A 14,026-nucleotide genomic window follows, 5' to 3' on the forward strand; every position below is an offset into this window, starting at 1 on the left:
TTGTTGCGGCACCTTAGTTGTTCATTGATTGCTTTCTCATATGTGCCTTGACCAGGGAGCTCCAGCTGAGCCAGTGACCTGCGGGCTCAAGCCAGTGACCATGGGATCCTGTCTATGATCCCACGCTCAAGCCAGCGACCCCTTGCTAAAGCAGCATGAGCCCACACTCAAGCCGCGTGAGCCTGCGCTCAAGCCAGTGACCTTGGGGTCTTGAACCTGGAACCTCTGCATCCCAGGCCGACGCTCTATCCGCTGTGCCAACATCTGGTCAGGCCAATTTTTTAATAAAAATATTTTCCTTCCAAAAATGTAAACATTCAATAAGTAAAACATACAGAATATTCCAGGTATAGAAACTAGTAATTCACTTATGAAATAAATGCATTTTGGTGCATTTTGTAGTAAAGCTTTAACTTTATCTTTTTTTTTTTTTTTTGCTGTTTAATCTTATCTTTTTGTTAGTCTTAGAAAAACTCATTTTTGACTGGACTCAGACTTACAGTTAGAAGCTCTTAGAGAGGACAGCCTACGTCTCTTGGCAATGTGTTTCTGGTGTTTTTTGGCCTCCATTCTCTTAGCCAAAAATTCAGCATATTCTATGTATGGCCTCTTCCTTATTTGTCTTGTAGGTTGTTTCTTCAGAGCAATATACTGACATTTGTTTGAGTAATAAGACACCAAATCTTGGGTGCTTTGGTCCTAGGTTTCTTACCTTCTTTGTTTAGGGGCTTTCTCACAATATATTGGCAGATGTCTTCTTTAGAAAGATAGAAAAGTTTGCACATTCTACTAACTCTTTTGGGCCCCAGGCAACAAGGCATAGTAGTAGTTATCAATGGGACCAGGAATATCTTTCTCTCCCCCTTTTTTTTTTACAATGATTAAGTTGAGAACACTGAGATCAGCGTCTACAATGCAACCCGAACAGATTTGTGCTTTTTCTATCCAGTCCTCCTGGTCTATAACAGGAATGCCCCTTACTCGGTAGTAAGCAGATGTAGCCATGGGTCAAGACCCCTGCTTAATGGGGAAACCGTATTTGTCATTCCCACCACATTCAAATCACATAACTAACCCTTCTGCCAGGGTCCAGCCCCGGGGGGAATCCAGGGGTTCCACAGGAAGAGACGGCGTTGGCGCGAATCGAGTGAGAGAGCCGAATTCTTTTCTTTCTCTTTATTCTCCAGTTAGCATTTACTGCCAGGCATCTCTGCCAAATGCTGGTCTAGCTTTCTTTTTATGCACACACACTAAGTTACAATCACATGGTATTCAGAATACATTGATTAATCATTGTTTTTGTTTCACTATGGTTACATTTTCTAGGTAACAGTTAATTCATTTCTATAAACTATAAATCAGGTGGTAAGTCATTCAAAGTACAATTATACAATAACTTGAACAGCAATAACAATATTGATACAAACTTCCAAAAGGTCAGTACTAATTAATAACTCTACCTTGTCTAGGATTCTATTGTCTAGTCAAATTTTATTTATTTACTATATTCATACACTAATTAAGTTTTAACTTTACTTTTCTCAGAGTGTTCCACCACCTGCAGGTCAGGTATACAAGAAGAATGGAAAGTTTCTTTACCACATGAAAAGGCTAGGGAGGTAAAGTGATGAATTAAGTGAAGGCTGAAAGGTGCTCTGTGTATAGTTACTGTTTCCTACCTATTCATAAGTCACAATCTATTCTTTCTAACATGATTAATAAGAAGAAATTCTCCTACAAACTTAACCCTTTACGAGGGATATCATAGCCAGCCTCTTAAGTCTATGAGCCCAGTTCAAGGGGCTTATAGGTTTTTCTGTGGAACTCACACCCTCTGTCTCATTTCCAAAGAAATTACTACGAATCTACAGGGAAAGCACGGTACTATTATCCCTGTGCCATAAATGATAGCACACACCCAGAAAAGGGGTGATATAAGGCCAGATTAATTCAAAAAGGTCAAAGGGGGAAGTATCGTTATGCCTTTCCTTTGTGGTGACTTTGTCAACCTGCAGCCATTGGCAGCCATTGGTCTTCACTGCAGTGACTTTGTCAACCAGCAGCCGTTGGTCTTCTCTGCTGTGACTTTGTCAATCAGCAGTTTTTTATCTTCTTCTGCTGTGACCTTGTCAGCCAGCAGTTGTGGGTCTTCTTCTGCTGTGACCTTGTCAGTCAGCAGTTGTGGGTCTTCTCCTGCTGTGACCTTGTCAGCCAGCAGTTGTAGATCGGCCCTTCTTTGGTTATATGATTTTCATAAAAGGTATGAAATTTTCATTCATCGTTCACTTTGATGAGTGTCCAAGAGCCAGTGACTGGGAAAGAATTGTTCCACCTCATCCTGACGCAGCCGACTGTTTCTAAGGCCCCATGAAAAGAGCAGTGGTAGGATTTTTATTTGTCTTAAATATAAAGCACTTTGCTAAAAAATCCAGTTCATTATTATGTAAAAGTCTACTCCTTTCCCCCAGATTTCTTATTTGAGTAAAAACTCATCAATTTCTGTAGAATTTTGGCTATCAGACCAGACCACAGGAAAGGTATGAAATATCTAAAAGTCATTTGGTTAGAGAAAAATGTTTCTTGAGACTCAGAGATAGTCATTCATCACTTTGTACCTGAAGGCATTCCTCAGTAAATTTCTTTCCTACTGTCTTCAAAGTAAAGCTCATGCCTGAGGTATGGTGACGCAGCGGATAGCAGGGGTCAGGAACCTATGGCTCACGAGCCAGATGTGGCTCTTCTGATGGCTGCACCTGGCTCGCAGAGAAATCTTTAATAAAAAAATAATAACGTTAAAAATATAAAACATTCTCACGTATTACAATCCATTCATTTTCTATCGCTCATGTTCATGTTTGTGGGTGGCAGGAGCCAATCACAGCTGTCCTTCAGGACAACACCAAATTTTTATTGGATAATGCATAACATACACAAGTCATTGTATGGTTCTCACAGAATTACATTTTAAAATATATGGTGTTCATGGCTCTCTCAGCCAAAAAGGTTCCCGGCTCCTGGGATAGAGCATAGACCTGGAATGCTGAGATCACCAGTTCAAAAACCTGGGCTTGCCTGGTCAAGGCACATATGGGAGTTGATGTTTTTTGCTTCTTTCCCCTTCTCTCTCTCTCTCTCTCTCACTCTCTCTCTCTCTTCCCCCCCCCCGTCTCCCTTCCTCCCTCCCTTCTTCCTTCCTTCGCTCCCTTCTTCTCTCCCTCCCTCCTCTCTAAAATGAATAAAAAGTACAGGACCTTGGCCCTGGCCAGATTGCTCAGTTAGAGTATCATTCCAATATACAGTATCAAGGTTGTAGGTTTGATCCCTGGTCAGGGCAAATACAAGAATCAACCAATGAACCTGATTGGATAGCTCAGTTAGTTAGAGAATCATCCTGAAGCAGAGAGATTGCTGGTTTGATCCCCAGTCAGGACACATACAGGAACAGATTGATGTTCCTGTCTCTCTTTTTCTCCCTTCCTCTTTCTCAAATAAAAAAAAAATTTTTTTTTTAAAAGAGCACGAACAGTTTAAAAAAGAAAGAAAGAAAAAGAATCAACCAGTGGTAGCTCAGCGTCAACCTGGGACTGCTGATGGCCTTGGTTTGAAACCCCAAGGTCTCCAGATAGAGCACGGGCTGGTAGGTTTGAGCACAGGGTCACCAACTTGTGTGATCATCAATATCCTAGGATTGCTGGCTGGAGCCCTCCGGTCAAGACACGTATGAGAAGCGATCAATAAACAACTAAAGTGGAACAACTACGAACTGATGCTTCTCATCTCTCTCCTCCCCTTCTCTCTCTCTCTCTAAAAGATAAAAAGCCTGACCTGTGGTGTTGCAGTGGATAAAGCATCAACCTGGAACATGAGTAGCTGGTTCAAAACCCCAGGCTTGCCTGGTTAAGGCACACACAATAAGAATCAATGAACAACTACAGTGAAGCAACTATTGTGTTGATGCTTCTTGCTCCCCCACACTGTAAAATAAATAAATAAAATCTTGCCTGGCCTTTGGTGACACAGTGGATAGAGTATTAACCTGAAATGCTAAGGTTGCTGATTGGAAACCCCTGGCTTGCCGGGCAAGGAACATATGAGAAGCAATAAATGAACAATTAAAGTGAAGCAACTATGATCTCGCTCCCTCTCTCTAAAATCAATAAACAAAATCTTTAAATAAATAAATAAAATCTTTCTTTTTTTTTGTATTTTTCTGAATCTGGAAATGGGGAGAGACAGTCAGACAGACTCCCGTATGTGCCCGACTGGGATCCACCTGGCACGCCCACCAGGGGTGACGCTCTGCCCACCGGGGGGCGATGCTCTGCCCCTCCGGGGCGTCGCTCTGCCGCGACCAGAGCCACTCTAGCGCCTGGGGCAGAGGCCAAGAAGCCATCCCCAGCGCCCGGGCCATCTTTGCTCCAATGGAGCCTTGGCTGTGGGAGGGGAAGAGAGAGACAGAGAGGAAGGGGGGGGGTGGAGAAGCAAATGGGCGCTTCTTCTATGTGCCCTGGCCGGGAATCGAACCAGGTCCCCCGCACGCCAGGCTGACGCTCTACTGCTGAGCCAACCGGCCAGGGCCAATAAATAAAATCTTAAAAACAAAAAGAATCAACCAGTGAATGCATAAATAAGTGGAACGACAAAATTAATGTTTCTATTTTTCTTTGCCTTCTCTCTCTCTAAAATCAATAAGTTAAAAAAAAAAGGCACTGGATCTGGCCACCTGGAAGGTGTAGTTTCTGGCTGGAACACTGACCAGCAGGGCATCCTTGCAGTACTGTCGATTCTCTCCACACCAGCCTCCAGCCTCAGCTGGGCACTGCGGAGCATTCACACTGGGCTCAGACAGCAAGAGACTTGAAGAATTCTTTTTTTTTTTTTTTTTTTACAGAGACAGAGAGAGAGAGAGAGAGAGTCAGAAAGAGGGACAGACAGGAAGGGAGAGAGATGAGAAACTTCAACTCTTCGTTGCAGCACCTTAATTGTTCATTGATTAGTTTCTCATATGTGCCTTGACTAGGATGCTACAGCAGAGTGAGTGACCCCTTACTCAATCCAGCAACCTTGGCCTTCAAGCCAGTAAACTTTGAGCTTAAGCCAGTGACCATGGGGTCATGTCTATGATCCCACGCTTAAGCTGATGATCCTGCACTCAAGCCGGATGAGCTGCACTCAAGCCGGATGAGCTGCGCTCAAGCCAGCGACCTCGGGATTTTGAACCTGGGTCTTCCACGTCCCATTCTGATGCTCTATCCACTTTGCCACCACCTGGTCAGGCGAGACTTGAAGAATTCTAATGTCAACAATGCCCATAATTAAGAAGACCAACTTTTTTTACAATGAAAAGGAGGACAAACATAAATTGAAGAAAACAATATTGTAAATAAAAGAAACATTTTATTCACTGCAACAATAATACATATGATAAGTGCATAATAAAAACATTTGTAATATTTTATATTGTAATTATGCTTACATGCCTGTTAATTTTTAATAATAATTGTAAGAATGAATATTTTTTCTCAATGTATCATCTTGTAACAATATATTGGGAATATCTGAACAACAAATATTCTTTATATTGAGTTTTACAGCAAGTGCTGCAGCTAGAGTATCAACATTCAATCTCGATTACTCACTTGTCCAAAAATCATTAGCAGTTGAAAAAACTCTTTCAACTGCTGCTTTAGTTCCAGGGCAGCACAATGTAAATTGAACAGAATAAATAAATTTTCACATGGAATATGGTCATTTTTGAAATGGCTGAATATTTCCACCCATCTTTTATCAATTTGACATGTTCATTTTCCCATTGTATTAATTTTTCAGAATTTAAATATACATTCAGTCTTCTAATTTCTTCAAAGAGACAATTGTCTATTTTGATGTCTGGCATTTCTTTTTTTTCTTTCTTTCTTTTTTTTTTCTTTTTTCTGAAGCTGGAAACGGGGAGAGACAGTCAGACCGGGATCCACCCGACACGCCCACCAGGGGCAATGCTCTGCCCACCAGGGGGCGATGCTCTGCCCCTCCGGGGCATCGCTCTGCTGCGACCAGAGCCACTCTAGCGCCTGGGGCAGAGGCCAAGGAGCCATCCCCAGCGCCCAGGCCATCTTTGCTCCGATGGAGCCCTGGCTGCGGGAGGGGAAGAGAGAGACAGAGTGGGGGGGTGTGGAGAAGCAAATGGGCGCTTCTCCTATGTGCCCTGGCCGGAAATCGAACCCGGGTCCCCCGCAAGCCAGGCCGACGCTCTACCGCTGAGCCAACCGGCCAGGGCCTGTCTGGCATTTCTTTAGATAATAACTCAAGACAAGATTCAATATCTGTCCAATATACTGTACTTGCGATGAAGTGAAAAAACACCATTGAAAACTGTTACTTCCCGTGATGTTTGTTTCAGACCATTCTTCATTATATTGAAAACATGTCTGGTAAAAATTCTGCACTTCTTTGAAAAAATTTTCTGTTATGCCTGGATTTGATTCCTCTAAATCTGACAATTTTTATAATTAAAGAAATTTTTCTTCAAAAGGATATTTATATTGAAGGATAAAGTCATTCAAAATAAGACTAACTTCTGTAGCTGAAATGTGTTCACCTTCAATATTTTGAATCATTTTGTGAAAAGTAGTTGACTGATTATGTACAAAATACATTAATATCTCAGATATTTTATTATTGAAAAATGATTCCAGGATTTTAGGACATTTGTCTAAACTTAAAAAATATGAACAAGCCCTGGCTGGTTGGCTCAGTGGTAGAGCGTCGGCCTGGCGTGCAGAAGTCCCGGGTTTGATTCCCGGCCAGGGCACACAGGAGAAGCGCCCATCTGCTTCTCCACCCCTTCCCCTCTTCTTCCTCTCTGTCTCTCTCTTCCCCTCCCGCAGCCGAGGCTCCATTGGAGCAAAGATGGCCCGGGCATTGGGGATGGCTCCTTGGCCTCTGCCCCAGGCACTAGAGTGGCTCTGGTCACAACAGAGCGAAACCCTGGAGGGATAGAGCATCGCCCCCTGGTGGGCAGAGTGTCGCCCCTGGTGGGCGTGCCGGGTGGATCCTGGTCGGGCGCATGTGGGAGTCTGTCTGTCTCTCCCCGTTTCCAGCTTCGGAAAAATACAACAACAACAAAAAAATATGAACAAAGAGGCTCAAATAATTGTAAACACTCTCTATAGCAGGTGTTAGAGCAAGTCATCTAACTTTTAAATATCCTAAAAGTTTTTTGTATTCAACATTTGCTTCTTCACAAAATTGTTTTAAAGTAGCAACACGAATGGTAAAATGACTAAAAGGCAAATAAATTGTAGTTATTATTCTACATCAATTGGGATGGCACATGATGCTGTGTTGATTGCATTTGACAAAATATGTGCATTACAACCTATTCCTAGTATTTTCTTTGGGAGTAACTCTTGTAATTTTACATATACATTATTCACCCCTTTGTGTCTTTGTCCACCAAAATTTGTATTTGTATTATCAGCCGTTAGTGCAACAACTTTGGATTTCAAATTTTCATTTATTACTTTGTATAAATGCTTTGACAAAATTTCAGAAATTTCACCCTCAATGCATTCTAAATTTAAAATTTTTACTTGAATGCCCTTGGTGACATTAAAATATCTAACTACTATTGGATACAGTTTAATTTCATTATGATTTGATGCATCAGATAAACTCATTACAAATGCTTCAGTTTCCAAGTCCTCTGTAAGTATTTTGTCACAGTAATTTTTAAATACTGATTTCAAAATAGCCTCACATTTTGTCCTGGCACAGGAAAATTTTGCATTGTGAAACTTTTTCAATAATTTAGTTGTACAATCCATACTATGAAAACTTTGATTGTGAATTATGGTATGAAATGCAAATGTTCCCTCCATTGCAACCAACTATTTTTCATCTTCATAATAATTTGAAGTTTTAAAAAAACTTGTTACTGTACAACTGGAAGCTGATGCATCTAATGATTGCTTATGTTTGTTGGTGGTCAAGTGTTTCGTTATTGCTGCTCTGCCCCCAACTGCAATACAAAATTCTCCACTGCAAATATTGCAGAAAACAATGGTATCTTTCTTTGATATGAGGAATGCAAATTCCTTTTTCAATTTATTGTTGAAATGGCATTTTCTCTTTTTTTATTTTTTCATCCCTTAAATAAAATTAAAAATTAAAAATAAAATATAGAGCTACAGGAACGATGCAAACACATTAGGAACCAAAACCATTACATCATGGTAGGCGAATTTTCCAGAAGCTAAATTAACAAAACTAAATATCGAACAAAACCACTAATTTGGAGTGATATTTGGGTGTATTTATCATTTTCTAATTAAAAAATGTCTGTTTTATGCAACTATTCAATCATAATATGTTATTAATAGATATGGTTTGGGGTTAGATTTCCACTTTAAAACTTGAATTTCAGGAAAATACTTGTAAATAAAATTATATGTATTTGGAAACTATTAAATAGATAATGAATTAATAAAACATGAATTGTGTGTGCTTACCTGTCTATGACTGAATATTCACTGAGAAAGAAATAATCATGAATCTACAATGTTGTGTGTGCCATGTCGTGTTTCAGTAAGAAGTACACAAAGCCATTTGTGTGCTCTCTCAAGGTCTCCCGTGCAGAACGCATGCATCTTATAATCGCATCTCATCGCACTGTACTGATCTTTGACAAATCGTCATGTGAAATACAAATATGTCACATCACACACAATGGATCTATTCTGCATCGATCAAATGCAGACATTTACAGATTAGTCTTCCAATATCAAAAAGGGGGACATGTAGGAGGACACTTTTCAAGGGAGGACAGAACTTACAAAAGGAGGACTGTCCTCCCTAAAGTAGGACGATTGGTCACCTTACCATAATATTCCAGTGTGGTAGGTATCCCCTAAGTGGCCATCAGCAATCCCTACCTGTGGTGTTCATGCTGTTGTGTAACCTCTTCCCCTTGAGTGTGGCTGGACCTAGTGACTGACTTCTGCCAAGCAGAATACAAAAGTCATGGGATAAAACAAAAAAAAAAGTCATGGGATGTCACTTTCTAGATTAGGTTACAAAAAAGACTGTGATTTTTTATCTTGCTTGATGCCTCCTCCCTGTTTTGGTGCCCTGGCTCTACTGGAGGCCAGCTGCCATGTGGTGAGTATCTCTTTAGAGAGGTCCACAAGGCAAAGAACCAATGTCTCTGGCCAACAGCCTTGGCTGGCACCTGGCTTTCAGCTTTCTGAGAATCCTTGAGCCAGAGGAGCCAGCTAAGCCACCTACTGAAACATGATATAATAAATACTAATTGCTTTAAGCTGCTAAGTTTTTGGATAATTTGTTAGGCAGCAATATGTATGTAACTAATATATTCATTAACTGAAAAATTATGACATCAAACTATAAATTTTATTTGATACAACTTTTCAGGGAGCTAATATGACCATAAATAGTAAATTCTACAATTTTATACATTCTCTGTTTTTTTAGTTCCACCTCTAGAACTTCTCTTAAAGGAAAAAAAGTGATCATGAAATGTTAACAAAGGAATAGTTACAAGGATGATCAGAACAGCACTATTTATAATGGCAGAAGTTGGTAGCAATTCACATACCAAATAACCGGGCATTGAGTAACTAGATCATGGAATTGCCTCTAATAGAACAGGTTAGTGAGTCTTGAAAAGCAAAGTGACTTGCTGTTAGCATTTGAAAAACAAAATAAAATGGAGTAGAACTGAAAATATCAGAGTAGGCCTGACCTGCGGTGGTGAAGTGGCTAAATGCTGAGGTTGCCGGTTCAAAACTCTGGACTTGCCCAGTCAAGGCACATACAACAAATAAGCAATGAACAACTAAAGTGAAGCAACTATGAGTTGATGCTTCTTGCTTCCCAACCCCTTCTCTCTCTGTAAAATTAATAAACAAAATCTTTTTTATTAAGTGGGAGGGAGGGAGATAGTGAAATAGATTTCTGCATGTGCCCCAACTGGGATCCACCCAGCAACCCCGTCAAGGGCCAATGCTTGAGTCAACCAAGCTATTTTTAGTGCCTGAGGCTGATGGGCTCAGACCGGCTGAACTATCCTTGGTGCCTGGGGCTGATGCTCTAACCAATGAAGCCACTGGCTGCTGGAGGGGAAGAGGGAGAGAAAGGGGAGAAGGAGGAGGAGAGAAGCAGATGGTCGCTTCTCTTATGTGCCCTGACTGGGAATCAAAACCGGTACACAAAATCTTAAAAAAAAAAAAGAAAGAAAGAAAGAAAGACATATTTCTAAAATGAACATGTTTTTCTTTTTTAATAAAAATTTTTAGGCCCGACCTGTGGTGACGCAGTGGATAAAGGGTCAACCTGGAAACGCTGAGGTTGCCGGTTCAAAACCCTGGGCTTGCCTGGTCAAGGCACATATGGAGCTCCTCTCCCCTTCTCTCTCTCTCTCTCTCTCTCTCTCTCTCTCTCCTCTCTATAATGAATAAATAAAATCTTTTTTAAAAAAATTAATTAAATGGCCCTGCCGGTTGGCTCAGTGGTAGAGCGTCAGCCTGGCGTGCAGAAGTCCCAGGTTCGGTTCCTGGCCAGGGCACACAGGAGAAGCACCCATCTGCTTCTCCACCCCTCCCCCTCTCCTTCCTCTCTGTCTCTCTCTTCCCCTCCCGCAGCCGAGGCTCCACTGGAGCAAAGATGGCCCGGGCACTGGGGATGGCTCCTTGGCCTCTGCCCCAGGCGCTAGAGTGGCTCTGGTCGCAACAGAGCGACTCCCCGGTGGGGCAGAGCATCGCCCCCTGGTGGGCAGAGCATTGCCCCCTGGTGGGCGTGCCGGGTGGATCCCAGTCGGGCTCATGCGGGAGTCTGTCTAACTGTCTCTCCCTGTTTCCAGCTTCAGAAAAATACAAATAAATAAATAAATAAATAAATAAATAAATAAAATGAATAAATAAAAATAAAAAATCCTTTAAAAAAATTTTTTTTAATAAGAGAAAGAAGAGTCTAGTCTGATGGAGTCTGCCTGCTGCCCATTTTATCTCACCACTGGTCCCAGGCCAGGCTAAGAGAACAGGGCAGACATTCTTGCCTCTGCCCAGGGCTGCACTCTCTTTTTTCCTTGATGAATCATGTGACCTTGCTGTTCTGGTGTTTTTTTTCTCCCCATCTTATCTTGGATTTTGGGTCCCCTTATTTTTGGCAAGCTTACTGATTAATGGTGACTAGTAAGATATGAGTAAATGCTGAGAGGGAAGAATGTAAATAAGGATTCTCACATTATTATTTTTTCAATTGCAGTTTACATTCAATAGTATTTTGTATTAGTTTCAGGTGTACAGCACAGTGGTTAGATAGTCATATACTTTACAAAGTGGTCCCCCAATATTTCAAGTACCCACCTAGGGCCATACAGAGTTATTACAATATTTTTTACTATATTCCTTATGCTGTACTTTACATTCCTGTGACTACTTTGTAATTATAGATTCATACTTAATCTCTTCACCTTTTTCACTCAGACCCCCAATCCTTCTCTCCTCTGGCAACTATCAGTCTGTTTTCTGTATCTATGATTCTGTTTCTATTATTTGTTCATTTATTTTGTTCTTTAGATTCCACATATAAGTGAAATCATGTGGTGTTTGTCTTTCTCTGTTTGGCTTATTTTGCTTAGCATAATACCCTCTGGGTCCATCCATGCTGTCATGAATAGTAAGATTTCATTCTTTTTATGGCCAAGTAATAGTTTATTGTATATATGTACCACTACTTTTTATCCACTCATCTATTGATCGGCACTTTGGTTGCTTCCATGTCTTGGCTATTGTAAATAATGCTGCAATGAACATATGGGTGCATATATATTTTTTAAAAGATATTATTTATTGATTTTACAGAGAGAGGAGGTAGGGGGAGTGAGAAGTATGAACTCATGGCCTCCTCACCTTAGTTGTTCATTGCTTGCTTGTTGTATGTGCCCTGACTGGGTAAGCCCAGGTTTTGAACCAGCAATCTCAGCATTCCAGATCGACACTCTATCCACTCAGTCACCACAAGCCAGGCAGGGGTGCATGCATATATTCCTTAAAATTAATGTTTTGGGTTTTTTTTATTGATTGATTTTTTTTAGAGAGAGAGGAGTGAGAGAGAGAGACAGAGAGAGAGAGAGAAGGGGGAGGAGCAGGAAGCATCAACTCCCATATGTGCCTTGACCAGGCAAGCCCAAGGTTTCGAACCGGCGACCTCAGTGTTCCAGGTCGACGCTTTATCCCACTGCGCCACGACAGGTCAGGCCTGGTTTTTTTTAATATATATTCAGAAGTGGAATCACTGGGTCATAAGGCAGTTTCATTTTTTATTTTTTGAGGAATCTCCATACTATTTTCCACAGTGATTACACGGAACTGCATTCCCATCAACAGGGCAGGAAGGTCCCTTTTTCTCCATATCCTCCTCAGCACTTGTTGTATGTTGACTTCTTGACAATAGCCATTCTGACAGGTGTGAGATGACATCTCATTGTGGTTTTCACTTGCATTTTTCTGATGATTAGTGATGTTGAGTATCTTTTCATATGTCTATTGGCCATCTGTATGTCCTCTTTGGAGAAGTGTCTATTCAGGTCCTCTGCCCACTTTTTAATTGGATTGTTTGTTTTTTGGTGTTGTACGAGTTCTTTATATACTTTGAATATTAACCCCTTATTGGATGTATTATTGGTGAATACCCTAAGCCTCAAATTATAAATAATAGGCATAATTCATTTGTGTGCCCTCAAGTTTTATCAGGTCTGTATTGCATGCTGACACAGAATCTCATCAACCTCCAGTTTACAGATGAGGAAACATGCCCGGAGAGGCTCCATGCATGAACCTATGTAGGCATCATGAAGTTTTCATATTTATGTGTTCTCAATTCATCACCAAGTTCTGTTAAAGATTATCCCCTAATAGCTCTCCAATGTGTCCACTTCTTACTATCAACAACACTACCACCCCTAGTCAAGACCTACAGCAGTATTCTCTTAGTTGGTTTCCTCCAGCTCTTCTGCACGCTCTGATCCTCTCTCTATTCCACTGCCAGGGTGATCTTTTGGAAATTTAAAACTGAATATGTCAGCCTGCTCAATCACCATTGCTTAGGATTTTGCAGTGATTTCCAACGCTCTTAGGATAGAGACAAAACTCCTTAACATAATTCAGTGAGCCCTGTATAGACACCTCTACCCCTAGTGCTCATGGGCCTGGGCCTCTCTGTTCCAACCCTTTGGACTTGGACTCTCTTAGTCCTCTGTACTCATCATTTTCTTGCTGCCACAGGAGTTTGTATATGCTCTGCCTTCTGTCAGATCCACTTCTGCTGGCCCTGTGCCTCATTAACTCCTACTCATCCCTCAAAATTCAGTTCAAATGTTATCACTCACTAGGTCACTAGGTCACACCCTCACTAGGCATTTATATAGCACTTCTTACTTTTTCTTTAGATAACTAAATACAGTTGCAGTTTTATATTTATTTGATTAGCTGATTAATGTTCATTTATTTTCATACTAGATGGCAAGTTCTATGAAGGCAGAGACTGTGTCTCTTTTGGATCACCAATCCCTAGTGCTGAGCATAATATTTGGCCTACTAGAAGAGCTCATAAAATCTTTGTTAAATGAAGGAGTTAATGAATGACCAAAACCATTGACTCTTCTGATCTGGTTCATTTTCCTGAAAGGGCTCTCAAATCCTTCAGAAGACTGGAAATAGAAGAGGGAGGGGACTATCATAACATCTGCCCATCACAAAGCGTCAAAGTAACAAGAGAGTCTACAGGTTGCATTTTAGTGGCCTCTCTACCTATGCTAATTTCCACCCTCTTCCAAAGAGGGCCAGGAAGGAACTCACTGTGGAGAGTCCCAGGGCCCGCCTTACCTGGACAGAGCCTCACCAGGAAGGCAGGGAGAATGCGAAGGTGAAGAAAGGAAGGGATAGATGTCTACTAAGCAGGGACTCTGTTTTGGACACCATGCTAAATGTTTACATACATCATTTCA

The 14,026-nt window shown here is 41.1% G+C and overlaps 1 pseudogene; it reads right to left on the minus strand.

The window, feature by feature from the left end:
- Window positions 1–474: 474 nt before the first annotated feature.
- LOC136335468 (small ribosomal subunit protein eS6-like) lies at window positions 475–1,062 on the minus strand (annotated as a pseudogene).
- Between the last annotated feature and the right edge of the window lie 12,964 nt (window positions 1,063–14,026).

The sequence above is a fragment of the Saccopteryx bilineata genome, chromosome 4 (assembly GCF_036850765.1).
Source record: "Saccopteryx bilineata isolate mSacBil1 chromosome 4, mSacBil1_pri_phased_curated, whole genome shotgun sequence".
Lineage (NCBI taxonomy): Eukaryota > Metazoa > Chordata > Mammalia > Chiroptera > Emballonuridae > Saccopteryx > Saccopteryx bilineata.